The 19,353-nt window shown below is 45.0% G+C and overlaps 1 pseudogene across 2 annotated transcripts in view; it reads left to right on the forward strand.

The window, feature by feature from the left end:
• The window catches only part of LOC146812831 (epidermal differentiation-specific protein pseudogene), a 155,919-nt pseudogene that overhangs the window by 122,226 nt on the left and 14,340 nt on the right, over positions 1-19,353 (forward strand). For both annotated transcript variants that reach the window (XR_014966913.1, XR_014966914.1), the window contains one exon: positions 7,552-7,652. The product of XR_014966913.1 is annotated as an epidermal differentiation-specific protein pseudogene, transcript variant X1 (transcript). The remainder of the gene's footprint in view (positions 1-7,551; positions 7,653-19,353) is intronic.

A 19,353-nucleotide genomic window follows, 5' to 3' on the forward strand; every position in this document is an offset into this window, starting at 1 on the left:
GTGCTACACAGGCAAAAGACCTTTAGCCATCGCTTTGGCTTTTCAGCCAAAACGTGCATGCTTTCAATTGCCTTCAATGGCAATGCGTGCACGTTTGGCTATTTCCTTTCGGGAGAGAGCTGGACACCTTATGTTTGTAATTAACTTACAAACACATGGTGCCCCTGCTCGTTCCCGGAAGGGAAACAGGCACAGGCCCCCTCCCGTCTTTCCTCCCCCTGCTGCCTCCTTTAGCATGAGCAGACCTTGTTAAACAAAGGAACTTTCAGGGATCTCGTGTTAGTGACTATCAGCGACGCAGGCGAGGGTTAAGACCAGTTTATCCCCTCAAAACTGGATGATCCTTCAAAGCGTACATTTTACTTTACTCTACCTCTGGCCGCCGCGACAAACTCTACCGCCTCCCCTACCGCTGTCCCTGGTGAGGCAGCGCTATCAGCAGATCTGTCTCAGCTTGGATTTCACAGCTTAAGTAAAGGTTGCTATGCACGTTGAAACCCAGACCTGAAGCAAGGCATCTTGTGTTCCCTTACGGAACGTCAAGTGCAGGAACTGTTGGCGAGCGCGCGGGACACTGAGCCGTGCCCCACTGTGACCTTTTCCTATTAAAGAAAGACGAGGCTGTCGCTGGGAGCTTAGTCTGGCTGCGCACATGTTGTGTCTGGGGCCTGTAACTGACACGGACATGGCCACTCTCTTGCAGCCAGGAACTGTTGGCTGCAGCAGGGGCGCAACGGCCGCTGCCAGGTGCTCTACTGCACAGAGCTCAGCAAGGAGTGCTGCAAGACCAGGCGGCTGGGCCAGCTGTGGCACCATTTCTAAGCGTCTGAGACGGGGGTGGGATTGAAGGGTTAAGAAAATAGGGGACTTATGGTGGTGCTGCCAGCAACTCAATCTGTCTTTGACGGATTGCAAATGGAAAATTAACAAAGAGACCCCTTTTCATTAGTTATGGAGTATTTACAGTGCCTGTAAGCCCAAACTGCCTCGTGGCAGTCATCTTCGTGTGAAAAACGTTGGATAATCCTTTTAAGGGGGAGAGGTGCCTCTATCTCAGGTTGCATACTCCCCGCATTTGTAATTTGAACTAGTAACACGCATCGTTTGGGGACAGGTGGAGGAGAAGGCTGCAGTATACCAGAGGGATTCCAGTGGATATAGGAAGATATCTGTGCTTTACTTGGTGAAACAAGCTATCACTAAATACATATCACCAGCATGGGAAGTACAATTAAAAGGTACTTAAGTCGGGTGTTGCCACAACAAATTGTTCCAGCAGCACTGGGGTGTTGGGTGTCCAGGAATCCGAACTGATACCTACTTAAGTACCTTCATTTGTACTTCCCATGCTGGTGCTAGCTATATGCAAATGGTGGATACAAAGGGCGTTTGCAAGACCCTACTTTTGAGACTGGGGTGTATATAGCAGATTTTGTAAAACAAAAAAACTCAAACCGCTATAAGGCCTCTCTGGAGTTCATCAAAAGTGTGACTCATTGGGGCGTCCACCCAGCCTTGAAGCGATGTTCAGAGTTTATAAATGTTACTCTGAAGTAACGTCACGTGGTGTTCCTTTTTCGTGCGACGGTCTGTCCGAGTCCCATTGTCGCTGAACATGAAAAGGGGTATGGCGAATCTGCATTTTGCATCCAATACGTAGGACTTTGGCCCCACCTGCCGCTCCTGTTCTCCAGGAATCTGTTGTGAGAATGACTGCAGTTGTTTGGGGTGGGGGCGCCTTCACAAGCAGCCTGGCTCATGTATGCCAGTCAGCAGCTCACATGTGTAGCCATCGCAGGGCCATGGCTGCAGAGCAGAGTTTGTGTTGATGCCGCTGCTAGGAGGCTTCACTGCAGGTTTCCAGCTCTGTGATGGATGAACCTAGTTTGTTGTGAAGTCGCCGATACGTGTGCGCTGCAGCCAGGCAGGTCACTCAGTAGGATGTCAGATGATTTAAAATGAACATTCAGGCAGGGCAGATACATCATTCCATCTACTGCATCCACGCCGTGAGACCTAATCGAGAATTACAAACTCGTAGACTTGGAACGTGCCGAGTGATGTGCGAGAGAAGGGTGGGTCCCCTGGAGCCTGCTCTTTTGAGGGGTGACCACATAGCAAACTTTAAGGTACATGAATTAAGTTTTGTGACGGACAAGAAAACCAGCAGAAAAGTAGATGGATGGTTTCTTTAGGCTCAGTGACAGCTGCCATCCATACACCAGTCTGCAAGGGCACAGTGCCAACCCTTACCGCTACCACACTTAGTTATTCAGGACATCTTACATTGGTGTTGGTAGAAAAATCTATAGCCTACCCTGTGGTGCCTTTAATTGTAGATTCTTATATGATATGGTATGTACTTCCTGCAAGAATGCCTCTTATTTTCTCTTATCATTAAGCATCCTTTCTCTCACCCCTTGTTGCCTCAGATTCATGCATAGGTAAAAACAAGATGAGTTCTCATGTCCGACATAATGTAAAAAAAAAAAAGATTTAAAAAAAGAATCGTAGGGCCATTTTGCTCCAAATAAGTGTCAAAATGGCACCTCGGTTTTATACAGCGCAAACTCTTCATGAGGATAAATCCAAAATCCTCGTGAAGAGTTTGCGCTGTATAAAACCAAGGTTTGTCATCTGCTGCTTTTCACAGACATCCACTCATGCCATTTTGACGCTTATTTGGAGCAAAATGGACCTACGATTCTTTTTTTAAATCTATTTTTTGTACATTAAAACCTTTCAAAAGATGGGGCTGATTTAGAGTCCGGTCGATGTAGGACTCTGCCAAACTCTAACGCCTGTATGTGTCTTCCTAGGTTAAGCATCTGTTACCGACTTCAATTCCATCCTCCAGGTGTGCCCATTGCAGCTAGCGCCCAGTACAGCGCTCCTGTGTTAGGAGCTAGACTTGCGCTTCGGAGGTACCGAGACACACTTATACACAGAAGTTTTACTCTAATATGAATGTTTAATAATGTCCAAATAGTGCTTTAAATGGGCCGGTACTAACCAGTACTGAGTACCGGCACTTTTTCCTTACAAGGGAGAGTACCGGTACTCATTCAAGCAGTTCGGCGTTACAGGTCTAGTGTGCATGCGTCACTTTTTACATTGTGACACCTGCTCACATGATGGCCATTTCACACCGGTTTCACATCGGTAGTGAGTAGCGCAGCCAAGCAACGTCTGATGTCACCCGCCAGGTAGTTCGGCCGGAAGGATCAGAAGCCCTTTAAAAGGGCCAGTTTAGGGTGGCTTTCTCGTTCCCATTTCTCAGCGTCGGTTGAAAAGCTGAGTCACAGGATCACCACTTTCCAGCACAGGAGCGCACTATCGTGGGGGGATTTGCTATCGCCAGTCGGACCCAGCAAGTAGCTCTTCATCAGCTCCTCCGGTATATCGGTTAGTACCCAGCGCGCCTTTTGTAGAGTCACAAATAGGTGCCAAATTTCGGGGGGCGTGGCCTAATACAAGTTTTGGGGTGGGCAATAGGCAGAGTTGAGATGCAGAGTCTTTATGAAGGGGTGAAGCCCTATGGGCGTTGCGCGCGGGCATCCAACGTCGGACTGTAAGACGTCACAGTAAAGGTCGAGAACTCTCTGCAGCTCAACCCCAGCATTCCCCCATATTTACAAGGATCTGCCATAGAAAGCTCGTTTGATCTTGGGACGTCGGCTGTGGTCGAGTGTCCTGTACATATGTGAATGTGCCTTCACCTCCGCACAGTCACCCAGCTGGTTTAACACCTGTTCCTGGAGGTAACACCTGGGTGCTGTTTAGTGTCATCTTTTAGGCACATCTTGGTTTTCCGTGTGAGTTTACAGTTGTGTTGACGTGTGTGTTAGCTCTCAGCCTCGTATATCCGCGGTGCCTCGTGCTGTTGGGAATGGGGCTGTTTGAGAGGCTCTTGCAGTCATGGACAGATCTCGGACAGCAGTGAGCTCTGGTTAAATACCAAATTAACACCACCGCTCCTCTGCATGTGAGACTGTATCTTACTCCTTGCCGAACACATGCACCCTGACCTTGTAGTCCTTCCTCTGTGTCAGTGTTTGACATGAAAATCAGCAGGGGCATGTTTGAGCCCTGCAGCTCTAGTGCGGGCTTCCCTAAGGAGTAGCTCATGACCTCCTGGTAGCTCTCACCTGCTTGTATGTGGCCCAGCCTACGAGCTCAGACCCTTCTGCTGGGTAGAATGGAGAGCTTCATAAATAAATTGAAAAGCGTGTATTCGAGACGAAAATGTGTTTTGAAAACTCATCAACTGATGTTTGGAGAAAAATAGTTTAATTTTCAAAGTATATTTGAAGCTGATATTTGAGTGATAAATCATGCTGTGTTGGAAACATGTTACTGATTTTAGATACTTTGTGCCAGAGCACTGCATCAATGGCTTCTATGTGTTACCAATGCAGCCGCGTTCCACATTGACTTTTTTTTTTTTTTTTACATTACTGATGGTATCCGTGCACTGAGGTGATTACTGCAGGATATCTTGCATGTAGTGGCCCCTAAGGTAACCTTGGATTTAGTCTGTAGTAACTAAATCAATTCTAAGATTCGTAGCTCAGGATGACTTTCGTTGAACATAAATGGCTCTTAATAAAGAAAAGGTTGGAGACCTGTGCCCTGGTGGGATGTATGCTGCTGGCAGACCCATGGCGCCCTTATCCATTGTCTGCTCCAATTATAATTTACGTTTTGCTTCCACCTATCACAGCAAGGGGCAGTGGGTTGACCGACTTTACTCAATGGCTCTCGCGCTGTGAATGACGGCATTTTCCTGATGACGTGCCCCGCAGCCTGAAACGTGCATTGGTATGCATGGGCTGCTGGGTCTCTCCTTTATTTATATAGCTTTTATTGTTTCCCAAGTTCTTTTGCATATTTTACATGTTTGCAAAAATAAAATCTAGACATCGTGGTTTTTTAGGGTTCAGATTTTTACTCTAATCTGATGTGTCCTCACTCGTTTCAGAACATACCCAAATCTTTGTTAAGTCTATTCTATAACTGTTTAGCCAGACCGTTTCCTAATTAATTAATGCATAACATTTTTTAACACCATCGGTCACTGCGTGTCTCAGTTAGGTTGTGCTTCTGCCCATAAGACAACATACCAGAGTGTGAAGTTGGGTTGGCGCTTCAACAATTGACTTTGATTCAACGTTGGCTGTATTTTGTTTCAGCTTCAAGGAAAACAATTTGTGTTTGGCTCATGAGGCAGTGGAAGCAGTGCTTAAGGTGGGCTGGTGGTTGCAGGTGGGCACGTTTGGGCACATGTGCTGCTTTGTCAGACTGGCCCTTTCTTAGGAGAAAGAGAAACAAAAAATAACAAAGGAGAAAGCGAAAGATGGGAAAATAATGGTACAGGGAGACAGCAGGAATGAAAAAGACTGAAAGAGTGGGATCAGTGGGCAGGCAGTGCTTGGTGGTGGATGGAAGAGGTATGAAGTGGAATCAAGACTAAACAGGCTTGGTAACAGCAACCCAACATTTAGCTGCAGGTTTCTGAGACATGCTTTGGGACCCAGCACTTACTGTTTTACAAATTAAGCACCGACTGGGGGTGATGCTTTGTGTACTCACTGTCTACTCCCGCATCAGAAGGTGACAGCTGGTGGTGGCGGCCAGGAGTTTGCATCAATCTTTAATCTTCTGCTGTTCCCACCCTTCTTGTGAGGGCATCACTAGAGCTAACTGTGCTCCGCAGCAGAAATACCCGGGGCAGCGTCAGGAAGAGTTCTGCTCACTCAGAGCAGAGCCGCAAGCTTGTTTTTAGGTCTTGTCTTTAAGAAAGCTTTAGCTGTCTAAGCAGAGTATTCTTTCTCCCAAAAAACATAATACGCACATATATGGACTTTTATTTGGTTCTCTTCATCCATTGGTCAGTTAGTGTCATTCACGTTTTGCTTTCACCTACCAAAGGATGCAGCATTGGGCAGTGTCATGCCCCTTTAGCCATTGGCTCTGTTCATTTTGAGTGACTAACGAGGCCTGTGCACACTGTTCACATCCATCTGAAAGTAGTTCCATTCAGTGAAAAATCTAATTGAAAGGGTTTTTCATTTATTAATAACTTTAAATGTCAGATCGTTATTTTGCGTACTCAGTTACATGCTATTTTTTCGGTCTGCTTTTGAAATTGCTGATATTAAGTGACATTATAACACTGTAGCTGCATATGTTTTGAATGGTTGGTTAGTGGTATATTGTCTCCTAAATAATAATAATGCATGGCACAAATACAAAGCTCAATATTTAAAATAAACCATCAACAGTAAGTTACATCAGTGACTATTGGTTTAATGTTCTTTTTGCAAACATTTGGCTGCCCTGTTTAGGTTGATGCGTATTTGTGTTCTGTTTATTTTGGTGATATATGCTTGTAACAAAGTCTCTTCAGCCTGACCTGACCTATTGGCTTTTCCAGTGCTTTGTTGTTTGAAGTGTCTGTAGGTAATACAAGTCAAAAGTTCTCTGAATTACTGTATGACATGAGGATAGCATAAGTCCGAATCAGTGAGCAGGGGTAGCGTCGCTCTGTTTCTGCATTGTGCTGCATGAAGTTTGTCTAGTTATTTCAGGGTTACATGTGTGTACTTTAGACATCTCAACTGGAAGAAAAACAACAAATGTGTGGTTCTGCGCTTAACCAGCGCAGCTCTTCAGAAGGTATGACTCGTGTTGACCCGTTTATATCAAATTCGGCTCAGCAGCATGGTGTTGAGAATGGCCCCACCCACTCAGCTTCTCTCTGCTGTGCCACATGAAGTGTGCTGGTGACATTGAAAAGGGTGTCTCTTGTGCTTTTCATGCTTGAAGTTGTGAATGAGGGTGTAAACTTCCTCTCTGGTGTATTGGAGCAGCAAAGATCTCTTGACTGCTCTGTATGTCTCATAGGGGGCTTTAAGGCTAATATTAACACCTTCCTGCAGGGGGCAACAGTGACAGGGAGGCTAATTCACTAAATGGGGGTAGTGGGCATGAGGTGGTGTGCCGCATGATTCTTATCTTTATGCCAGTCATGGCCTCCATTCCCTATTTGAGACTACGTAGAAGGTTCTTCGGTGTGATTCTCTTGTGGGATCTCGTCTCATCAGATGTAGCACACTTGGCGGCTGTGACCCGCTCATCACAATGTGCCTAATAGATATGTCCCGTTAACTCGGTTACTGGCTCTGAACTGGTACTCAGGTGCTCTCTGACCCTTGAATGGCATATGCAGTCATGCCTGGGCACAGGGAGTGAGCACAGTACACAAAGGCGAGGTCTGATCTTGACATAAGTCATGAGCACCTTCTGAGGGTCGCAACAAACTTGTAATGTCGCACTGTTTTGAAATGTTGAACCTAATCAATGTCATAGTCCTGAAGCTCTTACGTCCAGTTACACTGGTCTGAATCTAGTAGATGTGTTGTATTGGTTCCCTCGTGAACATTTCACAGCAGGCAGCGGACTTCTGCTGTGAGGCTGTTGAATGCACTTATTCAACTTCGATTAACTTTCATTAACATTTTACATTGTCTACATTGTTTCTTTTTGTAGATCCAGCCAAAATTGTCATCTACCTGCTGTGAGACTTAAGAGCCAGCAGGGGGTCCACCGGAAACCAACAAGTTGTGTTTGGAAAACTGATTTGTGGAGAGGTAAGTGTGATAAATGTAGGTCCTTGTGTCATACGTTTATTAGGAAGCAAATGCTGAGGGAGGCGTGAGGCTAAAAGGGCTCTGGTTTCCATGTCAACTGCCTAAGTCTCGCAAGAGGACCACCTCTTGGGACACTTGAGAGGAAGTGTAATAGGATCTACCAGACCTCGAGTGAGAGGATGTCAATACACTGCAGCAATGCCACACTTTTTGTTTTAGTACATTGCCAGAGGATGGTTGCTTTCTTTTATATTCCACTGGCATGGTTTGCTATCTGCTGTTGTATGTTTTGGCAGATTGTCAGGTGCATTGTTTTGTTTGAGTGTTAACTCACCATTAGAAATGGTCTTTGTGCTAACACCACAGTGCTGGCTACATGTATGCACCCCGTGGGGAGCACAGCCGCACAAGCATGCAATAAAACAGGGTCAAGTCAGGCAGCCCTAATGCCCTCGCCTGAGCCTATTCGGAGAAATCGCTGCAGCCAAGGGTCCAATGTACGAGGCATCAAGGAGGGCACTTCCTTTTCTCCAAGGATTGAAGTAATCTCTCGGAGCATTCCACCAACGGCAAGCTAACGCTCTCGAAAAATGGAAGGACCAAAAATCTAAGACACACAGCTCAAAACAAAAAACACTTAAAGGAGCGGAAGTGCTGATAACCACTCTAGACGATGCATGTACATCCTTCTCCCTCTGTGTCCAACCTAAGCCTCAAATAGACAAATCGACCAACCTTGGAGACTCTGGCAGCTACTAAATTCTTCAATGGAGATTGCGTAATCCCATTAAAACTAATACTCCTCTATCGTAAAGGCACACATGGACCGTAAAAGGGCCAGCTATACCAGTAGCGAAAGCCCTTCCGAAATGAAAAAAACCTCAATGGACTTCTTAAAAAAAAATTCCCCTAAAATTACTCAGCCAGCCCATCTGGAAACCTTGGACACCTCCGACTCAATTAAGAAAAAAGAACCCAATGGAGGCCCAGCAACTACCCCGGCCCTCACTGTGGGTATAATATCTCCCATAACTCCATCTCCCACAACAAACAGTATGCACAACCAGGTGCAACCACACTTAATAGTAGTTATTGATATCTTCTGGAAGTCCCTAGGATAGCCTGTTGGCAGACATTGACTGACTTAACTAGCATGGCGGAGGGGGGGGCAATGGCTTGCCGTGCTGTGGAATGGCTGCTCTGAGCAAGCTCTGCCAGCCGGGACGAAATCCTTCACTAATCCTGAAAACTGAGCTGTTGCGGCACTGAAGGACAATCCTTGGGTGGTGGAAAGTCATGTGACCATGTTGCTCCTGCTGCTCGATCACACTTCAAGACCGAGCAGTGCGGCGATCTGCTGGGCAACGAGAGATCTAATGATCCTACCCTCCCGTCGCAGCCGGGCTATTCTGCAAATCGAGCCTGTGGCTGCTTTTGGAATTCGGAGCCGAGGCCGGCGATGTAGCGGTGGTGACCCCAGCTACATGTTTTCATGCGGATCTAGGGCATGACAGGAGCCTAACCTGCTACGGTGAGCTGCGGGGCACCTTGGGGCTGTGAGCCGAGGCCTGAGACACATTCTCCTGGGGGCCGCGTCCGCCATTTTGAGGACAAGTCATCTGCGGCTAGTGGTCAGATGTAGACAGACTGACCTGCGACATGCTGCTCCCGCTGCTGTTTGCGTAGTTGCTGCGGATCTGTGGGAGTGCAGCACTGCAGGGCACATAACGGAATGAGGTGGATCCTCCGCAGTACGCCCACCGCTTTTACAGGGGCCCTGTACACTCCTTGTCCCCAATATTTGGCCCTCCTGCCATTTAGATCTACATCACTGGTGGCTGGGGCCTGGATGAGCCAGGGTAAGCTGAGGCTTGTGAGATGCGCCTGTCATCATTGCATCATGCACAAACATTTTAGTGTTGCTGCACCATAAAGCGAAGGTGCGCGTAGCTAGTGGTACGCAAAGAGCCCAGTGTGGAGGCACGAGGCGGCGGACCCGGTGCACTGTGATTTCCAGAGACTTTGCTTCCCTACCCTCGCTGCTGCACACATTGCATTGCACCTCTACTGGCCAGGGGGGGCCTGGCCTAATTTGGACTTATCGCAGAAGCTTCTCCTGTCTTGCCCTTGGTGTACTCTGTGGACCAGTGTGAGGTGTGGTGCTGCATTGGCAGTTCGGAAGGCCCGGGGTCCTGGGTTAATCTTGCAGCCTTACGTCCAACTGTGTGCCACTGTGCTGAACTAACCTAAGTGTGGCCATTGCCCTGCTTTGCAGTACTTCCTAGCTGCTGTCACAATGGGCAAGCAGGATGCAAAACAGCCTAAATTGAACTTTGAGAACAAACGTCCCACGAGGCATACAGAACTGGACCCGCACGCTCAGGGAGATGGTCACTGAGCCGCTGTCACACTATCACGGGGAAGATCTGCAGACCCTCATGTTGGAGATGCATTCCAGCCTGTGCAATATAGACACCAAATTGGACACTTTAACTGCGCAACTAGATTCGGTCAAGACGCAGGTGGCGACACATGAGACCCGACTGGATGTCCTTGAAAATCAGCAAACTGAGTTCCATGAATTTCAGGTGGACACTAAAGCACAATTGTTACATATGGACAAACTGCTAGGCATAATAAGGGCCAAGAATGATGATTTGGAGGCAAGTTCTAGGAGGAAAAACCTTCGCACTACAGGTATCCCGGATACCACCGCCATTTCTAAAATGGAGACCTTCGTCACGGACCTACTGCATGCACTCGTTGATCCTCATTTGTCATACGTTTTTGTGGTCGAGAGATCACATCGATCTCTGGGGCCGAAACCTCCTGTTGGCGTGATACCTAGACTAATCCTGGCAAATTTGTTGAATTATCAGGACAGGGATGTTATTTTGTTCATAGCCAGTATGGTTGCACATTACAGGTCGGGTTATGGACCTGCTATTGGGCATCAACAACACATTGCATCTGCTAGTATTTATGTGAATATATTACACAGGACTGCACGCTAAGACAAATCTTTTTTAACCTGGAACATATGAGGGCTAAATGACAATAGGAAAGCCAGGTGAGTGCATGCCTATCTTTCCAGGCACAATGTTGACATGTTTATTGCAGGAAACACCTTTACATGGTACACCGTCTCAGAGGCTCCAACACAATCGGTGGGATAGTGTGTATTCCTCTATCTATTCCAACTATGCTCATGGAGTGGCGGTTTTGATAGGGAGGGGAGGGGAGTGGACTGGCGGGAGGGGCACACTGACGTTGATCCAGAGGGGAGGTTTCTTCTCATGCAGGGCAGTCTGGGTGGCGAGTCCTTGGTTTTAATAGCAGTGTATGGCCCTAATGTGGACTCACCAGAGTTTTTTTCGAACTATTTGGACTAAGATTAGATCCACCGGCTGTAGCACAATATTGTGGGGCGAGGATTTTAATGCTATATTAAATGACCAATTAGACAGGTGCGGTATGGCTCGCTCCCTCCAAATGCTAGTGCCGCTTTGCAAGCTATTATGTCAGACGGGGATTTAGTTGACATAGTCATCATACCTTGATTAGGGAGGGTACATTCATTTCTAGCCACCGCAGTGCTTGGTCTCAAGATATCGCAACTTTTACATCGGAGATCTCGCACTTGGCACGCGCTCTATCAGACCATGCCCCCTGTATGCTTAAGTTGCAATTACCCGGTGTGCCCCCCGTGCCTTCACTTGGCGCCTTTCTCCCCCCCACATGCCCTCCTGTAATGATGAGGCCTGCGAGGATTACTGGTAGCATGTAGTTTATTGTAAGTTAACATCCATCCAAGAAGGGGCTCAGGAGCAACTGACTCCTTTAGAACCAAGAAGCTACAGACAGAACACTAGCTCCATGAGCTCATTGCATTCCAATACAAAAGCATAGAGAAACACATTACCACACATCCCCCTTTTTTAACATAAATAAAACAAGCAAAGTAAAAACAGTAAAATAACTATACACCACCTATACAATTCTAAAAACCTACAAATCTAATTTAACAATACATTTAAATCAATTCAGACACCTCTTAAGAATAATGCATTTACCACCATTCCCTCCCCCTTTAAAACTTTAACGGGAAACCAAATCATTGAATCTCATGGGCCTCCTGTGTGTACGATCACTCCTACGTGGGACCGACTTGTCTCTTGGTAATTGTGCAACTGCCCTTGGGACGGAACACTCGCTAGGTATTAAAGCAACACGAGAAACACCCCACCAGTTGCCATCAGAAAGCTTCACAGCATTTTTCCTTACTTCACTAACTTGGACAGGATCTCTGAACTTGGAGAAACCCTTCCCAACCAAAACAGGATTCCTGACGCGAACCCAATCCCCTACCTTTAGCTTGCAAGGCTTCAACCCCAAATTCTTTTTACTTTCCAATTTCCTTGAGCTGAACAAATTTGAATTATATTCAGCAGTCTCACACCAAATACCAAGATTCCCTGATTTTGGCAACTTCTTAAGAATCCAAAACGGACACAATTCAGTAGCAGCCTCTCTACCTCTCATGAGTTCAAAAGGAGATTTTCCAGTGACAGAATGCGGGGTAGTACGGTGGGACCACACCAGTTCATGGATCGACCGAGCCACATCCAAGTTACTCTTGATAGAAGCTTGAATGCACTCCACCAACACCCTATTAAAGCGCTCTACTTTCCCATTACTCTGGGGATGATAGAGAGGTGTTCTCTTACACTTCTCTAGAAAAGAAGACTTTTCAGAGGAAACAAATTGAACCACATTATCGGTCAACAATTCTGCTGGCAAACCCTCTCTAGAGAACACTTTCAAAAAACAGTCAAGGACTTTCCTTGTGGACGGTTCTGAAACCGGCTCTTCTTCAACCCACCTGGAAAGATGGTCTACCATTACAACAAAATATCTCAAATTGTGAGGCAAAATCTGGTACAGACCTAGAAAGTCAACACTAATACGTTGCCACACTCTCTTTGGACACAGACTTACTGACTCAACTTCACGTTCTGTTATCAGCACCTTATCACTAGACTTGCATTTAGTACAACTCAACACAAAATCTTCGATCTGTGAGTCCATACGAGGCCACCAAAACCTCTCCCTGACCTTCCTCTTAGTGAGAGTAGAACCCAAATGCCCACTGTGAGCTAATTTTATCACTTGTTGACAAAGAGAAGAAGGCACTGCCAACTTCTCTCCACGAACTAGCAAGTTACCTTCCAAAGACAATTCATCTGCAACCTTCCAAAAAGGTTGTACCTCTTTAGATAATAAAGATTCCTTTGGCCAACCAGATTGCACAAATGTGACTACTTCACTTAGCGTGCAATCTGAGTGCAATGCAGAAATCCACTCGCTTTCTGAAAAGCTCGCGTCTCCTATGTATGCAATAAAACATTCTTCAATTTCTTCTTCCCAATCAAGACTGTCACTTTCATCAATAGGGAGGCGAGACAGACAATCCGCTCGGGAGTTTTTGCCTCCCGGAATGTACTCTATTGTAAAAGAAAACTCTAACAGCTTAGCTGCCAGTCTTGAAATCCTGGCTGTGGTGCATTTGATCTTCTTACCCGAAAGAATATTAACTAAAGGGCAATGATCAGTTTTTAGCGTGAAATGTCTACCCCAAACGTAAGCCTTGAATTTCTCCACACTGCACACACATGCAAGCAACTCTTTTTCTATCACAGAGTATTTACGTGCAGCATCCCTTAAGGTGTGTGAAGCAAAACCAATGGTGAACTCACGTCCATTCTCCATTTGAGTAAGTACAGCTCCCAAACCATATTCACACGCATCTACAGTGATAACAGTATCCCTTTTTTCTGAAAAGGATTGCAGGGCTGGAGCATTGATGATTCGTTCTTTTATAACCTTAAAAGTTTGCTCACAAGCATCAGACCAATTATAATCTGCATTTTTCTTAAGCAAAGATCTAAATGCTTCTGTTAAATTTGCAAAATGTTTTAAAAACTTAGCGTAAAACTCACAAAGATCCAAGAAAGACAACAATTGGTCTTTGTTCTTTGGAGCAGGAGCATCCACAATGCTTTTAACAAGGCAAGGTTTAGGTTTGATACCCTCAGCTGAAAAGACATGACCCAGATACTCTATTTCCCTGGTTTTGAAAATACACTTGTCCCTCCTTAGGGTGGCACCTCTTGCTTCCAATATACTCAGAACATTTCCCACCACTGTGTCATGCTCACTTTCACTTTCTGTAAACACTAAAATGTCGTCTTGAAAGACCACTACTTGAGATAGGTGGTCAAACATACTCGACATCAATCTTTGAAAGACTGCTGCCGCCGAAGCGATGCCAAAGGGCATCCTGCAAAACTGAAAAGTTCCCTCTGGCATAACAAAGGCAGTCAGATGGCGAGAGGATTCATCTAATACCACTTGATGATTAGCCGACCGAAGGTCAAGCTTTGTAAACCAACAAGAATTACCAATTTTGGTAATAAGGTCCTCAATCCTCGGCAGGGGAAAGTTATCCACCCAAATCGCCTCGTTGACACACCTCAAGTCCACACACATCCTAAGTTCTCCATTTTTTTTCTTCGCAAGAACTATGGGAGACAACCAAAGGGTACCCTCCACCTTTTCAATAATACCTTGTTCGCACAGAAGCAAGAGCATATCGGAGAGTTCTTTCCTGACACTTAGAGGTATATTACGTAACTTATGTTTAACTGGGACAACTTGACGTTTGACCTTTATTGTAAAGACAAAATCCGAAATTGTCCCCAATTTGTCTTGAAAAACCTTTTCGAATTTCTTTTCCCAAGTCAAACCTGGGCTAAGTTGTCCCTTACTGTCACCAGACAAATTCACAGAACAACAGCCACAGCTGGAAACAAGTCTCTCAACCGTAACTGGATTAGTTGAACCAGGTCTAATAACCAATTTCAACTCTACTTGATGAATTAACCCCAGGACATTAATGCCCTTGCGAGCAACATAAACTTTGCCCTTGGTGTGTGAATCAAGAAACTTGAAACTGGCCACAAAAAACCCCAGTAAATCCACTTTGCTGCCCTCAAATGCCACTGTAGAGACATCAGGAGGAAGCAAAGAAAGACTACTCCAAGACACAATGTACTTCTTGTAATCAATGATGGTAATGCGGGCACCAGTGTCTACCAGGAGTTTGATGGACACTCCATTAATCCAAATATCCACTTCGGGGTCAACCACAGAAGAGACATTCATTTCTTTTACACATCTAACCCCCAACATTAATTCAACATTGGTACCAACAATTTCATTTTCCACATCGTTATCTTCAGTTAACACAGAGCGAACAGGATTACTGAATCTACCACCCTTACATACTTTTGAAAAATGGCCCCATCTGTTGCATTTCTTACATTGTTGACCAAGTGCTGGACAGTACCTAAAGGAAGAAACATGGTTAGGTGACCCACACTTAAAACAAAATAATTTCCTCTGTGAAAAAATTCTGGGGCCCAGATCTAGCTGCAATGGTTTGTCTTTTTTGTTCAACAGGCGTAGTAGGCTTATTCACAACAGCCCCCGAGATGCAAGCTTTGTTAAGAGATTCCTCAAGAGACTTGACATCTTGACCCGAACCCTCAATACTTTTCGCTATATCAATGGCCTTGTCAAGGGATGGATTCTTACACGTAAGCGTTCTTGTATCTTTTTTGAACTGCACCTAGCCACCAGTTGATCTCTAATCAACTGAGAAGTAAACCCTTCAAATTCACATGTAGACGCTAGAACTTTTAGAGCAGTTACATAGGAATCAATACTCTCCGACGGTTTCTGTGTTCTGGTGAAAAACTTGAATCTGTGGACAACCAAATTCTTAGACTTGGCAAAATACTTGTCAAGTTGAAAAATAGCTGCATCAAATTCATCAATGTCGTCGTCAGATCCATCATAATCAGGGAGGTGGTCAAATACGTTTTGTCCCTCTACACCAAGATGGTAGTACATTAACCCTTTTTTCCTGTCTGGCTTGAATTTGGTGGCATCAATAGCTACTAAATAGGCTTTAAATGAGCGAATCCAAAGTTTCCATTCTAGAGGAGGATCACCAGGATCTTGCAAGAAAGAAGCTGGCGCTGTAATGGTTTGCATCCTGGAACAAAGTTACAAGTGAAAATAAAAATAAAGAATGCTGGATAAAATGCTAAATAACCAGCGCTGCGCCAAACACCAAGTAGATTATTGAAATGACAAAAAGAGCATTGCAAGAGGACACAGCTCTGCGAGATCTAACCATGAAAGAAGAATAATGTTTGAATGCTGCGCAGAAAAAATAAAAACAATTTTTTTTTTATATATGTACATAAAGCTGGGACCATAAGAGAGAGAAAAAAAAACCTCTCTCTCTTTTTTTTTTCCACTGAATGTGTGCACAGAGAACCAAGAAAAACCAAGTTGCAACTTATTAACGCACCACTGGGGGTGCTATAGTCAGGAAACCAGCCAGGAGACGTGCAGACGGTAACTCTATGATCACTTGGATCGAGGCGAAGGAAGAACGATGAGGGAGCAGCAAAGGTGAGAGCCTTTCTCTTCCAGACCTTGCTTAAAAGCTTTCCGTCCTTGTTCAAAAGCTTTCAGTCCTTGATCAAATGTAACGCGCTGCAAAAGAAAGCTGAACGCGTGGGAGGCAGGCGTGAGCAGATTCAAGGTTCCTTCATGAGCACACCGCTCTCGTGGAACCATGTGGTTACACTCGCTCTCGTGAAACTATGTTGTTAAACTCTTGTGGAATTAAAAAAATGCGAGTAAGGTTATTTTTTCCTTTAGCTTGACCCTTCTGATTTTGTAGACCTTCCTTTTTAAAATAACAGTTCACTCGTATTCGCTCACTCGTAATTCGTTACCATGGCAACACATCGGCTCCCGGCTCCCGACTCATAGGAAAGCCCTACAGTTCGTTAAAACACGCTGAGTTGCTCACTCTTTAGGCGAAGCAGTAGAGGGAAACCTGAAATTCTCACCTCACTTGTAAGAACAGTTCACGAAGTCTCATATGATATTTCTCTTTAAAATAAAATGAAAATTACACCGCTTCGACGATTGGCCCCTTCTTGTTCTCCTTTAGATTCTTCAATCCCGGTCGTCGCCAAACTTGTAATGATGAGGCCTGCGAGGATTACTGGTAGCATGTAGTTTATTGTAAGTTAACATCCATCCAAGAAGGGGCTCAGGAGCAACTGACTCCTTTAGAACCAAGAAGCTAAAGACAGAACACTAGCTCCATGAGCTCATTGCATTCCAATACAAAATCATAGAGAAATACATTACCACACCTCCTTGATGAGGCTTTCAAGTAAAAAATCCGCTCAGACATTACCGAATATTTCACCCATAATGTTGGCTCAGTGGACACCGAAACCTCGCTGTGGAAGGCGTTTAAAGTTGTCATTAGGGGTCAGTGTATCGCCAGACAGGCAGGAGTATTGAAGGCCATTAGAGGTACGATCGCTTCATTGGAAGCCCAGATAAAAGACCTCAGAAACCAGTTCTACTCCACACATGAGCCTGAAACTGTGGCCCTCCTTAAAACCAAACTGTTGGAATTTGCTGGAGTCTCAACGCAAGGTTAAATTCCTGGGTAAATACGCTGATGTGCGTAGGTATAGCATAGAAAAATGGTCCCAGCACAATATAGACAATAATAATCAAAACATAATCAAATAAATAGGCAAACAAAAACTCAGAAAGAGAGTTCTAGTGTTATTTAATCACACTGAACTTCAAATTTCATATATTCAATTTACACTTTACACAAAAAACATTTCACGAAACAGAGTAGGTGTGCCCAAAGAGGTGGGGAAGGAAGGGTCAGTGAATTAGTGTGAAATTGAGGGACATGTGAAAGGAACAATATATACTTTCATTAACAATCAAATTGATAGGCGTGTTTCTTTCAACACCACATATTTTACATGGATCTAGTCTCAAAGTAGGATACAATGTACATGTATGCCGCCATATAGAATGAGAATCACAGTGCAACTTGCACTGTTGATGTTACTGGCAGTTGTGTTGTGTCGACGTTTCAACCCCTTGGTTCGTGTAGTCATTCGTTGAGACCTGACAAAATGGGGTCTTCCTCAGGACAGGGTGAAAGGTGGAAAGAAGGGCGGGCACCCAGAAGGTTAATATAAAGAATATAATGTGTCAGATCTATAATTAAGTCTAAGAGAACAAAAGTAAATTCAGGTTCTAAAATTACCGTTACTGCCTGGCTGGCAGGTTTCTGAGACGCGTGATGTCGTCAAAGAAAGGGGGTCCAGAGCCTCCCAGCGGTACAATGAAGAGAGTGATAGCCACCTAAAGAAATGAGGTGCTTATTAGTAAAGGCCTCTTAAGGGATTGAGGTCCCAAAATTGTGTTAGTATTGGCATCAAACTTACTTTGCCAAAGGGGAATCAATCCCCTAATATTCAAGGGAAGCAGTTCAAAATACTGCCTATGCACAGCCTTGGGTAGATATAAGTCGGCTGGAGCGGGACACGGTGTGCAACATCCACTTGGTCACCGTAGGGAAATGAATCTACGAGTTAAAAAAGAGGAGAAATAAAAACAGCGCTATGGACCTATGGTAACCAAAAAGTGGAAATATTACTTGTCGTCTGAGAGGGATAGCGCCGGACAATTAAAGGTAGCGCAGGGGATTGCAAGGGTGACTTCCCAGAGTGTTGTCAAGCTCTATAGTAGCCGCTTCCCATCCAAGAGAAGGGGATCCCTTACTGCCTAGAAGAATAAAACCGCTAAACCCTTTGTGACTCAGAAGTTGAAAATAGAGGCCTTGTAAGTGTTTAAAAACGAGCCAAACGGAAAAAGACAGCGCTGCATCTCAAACGCTGTTCTAAGGATCGTGACATCATGAAGTACAGCATTGGTATTAAAAAGTGGTTTTTTTTAATAAGAACCAAAGTGGTCGTAAATGGGAAACTCTGAGTGGAGCGCTGCAACTCAAAGCAGTGCATTCAGGATTGTGACTAAGCGCTAAGCGCGAGGCAACACCAGCTGAGACAGCATACAGTGTTACCAGCGGTATACTCGGTGGGTGCCCAGATGTAAAATTACGGGGGTTTATTTAATGTAATCTCGCCGTAAATTAAAATCTCCGATGGTAAAAGGACTCACCCCCTTCGTGTGCTCTCCATCCGTGAATGTGACGGAGCGCGAAAGCTTCCCGAGATAATCAACGGGAGACGCGGAGAAACACGTGATCTCCGTTACCGTGCCGCCGCTAAATGCCGGTCTAAGAGTATGTAAGGGGAAGGGAAGACAGACTAATCCCTAACGCTGGAGGCCAATGAACGCTGTAAGTGTTCATGTTCCTAATGCAAAATGGAATGAGGGAATACCAACAACAAAGGGGCTAACAAGTTCCATTACATGATGTATGCACAGGTTGAAGGTTAGATAAGGAATCCTTAATTAATTGTCATCGCTAAGACATCTTAAAGAATAGTCATGGTTAACAACTACATCAGGAACGGATCAAAATTGAAACCCATTCATGGTTGACAAATGCATATCCAATTGAAAAGCTCAGTTAAGGCAAAGTCGCTGATTTGCGCGCTGGAATAACATTGATGATGGTAGGCTCAATCTCGGCGCGACATGATTATAACATTGATGATAATAAACTCAATCCCCAATAGGTGTCTGAGTAAACAACAAATTCGCATTA

The sequence above is a fragment of the Triturus cristatus genome, chromosome 7 (assembly GCF_964204655.1).
Source record: "Triturus cristatus chromosome 7, aTriCri1.1, whole genome shotgun sequence".
NCBI lineage: Eukaryota > Metazoa > Chordata > Amphibia > Caudata > Salamandridae > Triturus > Triturus cristatus.